The sequence below is a fragment of the Pipistrellus kuhlii genome, unplaced genomic scaffold (genome assembly GCF_014108245.1).
Source record: "Pipistrellus kuhlii isolate mPipKuh1 unplaced genomic scaffold, mPipKuh1.p scaffold_m20_p_6, whole genome shotgun sequence".
Classification (NCBI taxonomy): Eukaryota; Metazoa; Chordata; class Mammalia; order Chiroptera; family Vespertilionidae; genus Pipistrellus; species Pipistrellus kuhlii.
Window position 1 is genome coordinate 80220224 of NW_023425562.1, and position 2118 is coordinate 80222341.

At 52.1% G+C, this 2118-nt stretch overlaps 1 pseudogene; it reads right to left on the reverse strand.

Annotated features, from left to right (window-relative positions):
* Nucleotides 1–575: 575 nt before the first annotated feature.
* Nucleotides 576–1328, reverse strand: LOC118708458 (annotated as a pseudogene).
* Between the last annotated feature and the right edge of the window lie 790 nt (nucleotides 1329–2118).

Consider the following 2118-nt stretch of genomic DNA (forward strand, 5'->3'; position numbering starts at 1 on the left):
TAAAACATCTAATAAGATTGCACGGGGTGGCCCTGGCTGATAGTTCAATTGGTTAGATCCCTGCTCATGGCACATACAAGAATCAACCAATGAATGAATAAATGGGTGGAGCATTATATATATATCTTCCCCCCCCCCATCTTCTCTTTCCCTAAATTCAATAAATAAAAATTGAAAAAAATATACAGGGTGGAGCAAAAGTAGGTTTACAGTTCTGAGTACATGAAAAACCGTTTTATTCTTGTATTATTGTGCTATTTCCCATATAAACAACTGTAAATCTATTTTTGCACACCCCATATTTTAAAAGGGTAGCATTTGCCCTAACCGGTTTGGCTCAGTGGATAGAACGTTGGCCCTCTGACTGAGGAAGAGTCCCTGGTTTGATTCCGGTCAAGGGCATGTACCTTGGTTGCGGGCTGGATCCCCAATAGGGGGCGTGCAAGAAGCAGTTGATAAATGTTTGTAACTACCCTCTCCCTTCCTCTCTGTAAAAATCACTTCACATTAACATTACAAATACATTACAGCAAATCTTAGTAGTGCATACCAACTCTGTGAAGCACGGAAGACCTGCTCTCAGGTTCTTTTCTGAGGAGACTGGGGGATGAAAGAGCCTGTGCCTGGAGCAGGGGCCACGCCCACCACCACTACTTGGTTGCTGGTGAACTCGCAGTGGGGAACCTCAAGGTTGAGGGGCACAGGCCCCTTCCGGATCCTGCCAGAGGCGTCATTGGGACCTGCGGCGAAGGCAGTGATAGCCACCAAAATCTCCTGCATTGGCCCTGGGCCCTCAGCCAAGATGCGTGCAGGCCCCGATCAGGATGGCCCACTCAAGCTTCTTCACTCACTCGTTCCAGGTCGTGCTGGGAGTCCCTCAGGTGGGACATGTTCACGGAGGCCTCTGGTCCCACCTCCTTCTGGGCTCAGTGATGCACAAAGCGGCTTGCCCCTCCACGTGAAGGCCATGCTCTTGCCTTCTGGGATGTCGAACAGCTTGATTTCGATGTTGGACATGGCCAGCAGAGGCGCTCCTGCTGGAGACAACCTGGGAGATGACATTCTTGGCGGTGTAGGCAGAGAAGCTTCCTGCAAGCAGGAGAGCACTCCATTTAGGACAGTCATCGGCGCGGCAGTCATCGGAGAAGTCGGGCACTTTGACGTCTGTGTGGGAATAACAGATGGAGGCAGGGACATTGAGGCCACGATGGCGACCAGAGGCCCACTTGCCTGGCCTGGCCATTCAGTGACTCCAGGCAGAGGAAGGGCCGCTTCCCGTCCAGCATCCAGCACCGTGGCACCAGGGGCCACAGCATGCCTGCAACCACGCTGGAGGAGGTCAATAGTATGGGTATGAATGGGTCCAAGCAGGTGGTGACCGACAACATGGCAACCCAATAAAATATATATTTTTAAAAAGGGTAGAGTTTCCATTTTAAGCCCTTTGTAGATGACAGTCATCTGATCGGGGGCTTTATAATAATGATCCTAATAAGCAACTTAGGGTCATCACTTAGTATTCAGCAAATAATCCTTTATAATAAAGAGGTAATATGCAAATTGACCCTCACACCCTCGCATAAGATGGCTGCCCTCATGTGGTCAAAGATGGCCACCACAAGATGGTTGGCAGGTGAGGGTAGTTGTGGGTGATCAGGCCAGCAGGGGAGGGCAGTTAGGAGTGACCAGGCCAGCAAAGGAGAGAGGTTGGGGGTGACTGGGCCTACAGAGGAGGGCAGTTGGGGGCAATCAGGCCTTCAGGGAAGGGCAATTTGGTGGGGAGACCAAGGCCTGCAGGAGAGGTTAGTTAGGGGTGACTGGGTTGGCAGGGGAGGGCAGTTGGGGGTTACCGGGCCAGCAGGGGAGGGAAGTTGGGGGTGATCAGGCTGACAGGGGAGCAGTTAGGCATTGATCAGGCTGGTAGGCAGGCAAGCAGTTGGAAGCCAGCAGTCCTGGATTATGAGAGGGATGTCTGACTGCTGTTTTAGGCCCATTTCCTATGGGTGTGCTGCGGCCCCTGGGCCTAAACCAGCAGTCGGACATCCCCTGAGGGATACCAGATTGGAGAGGGTGCAGGCTGAGCTGAGGGACACCCTCCCCCAGTGCACAAATTTCATG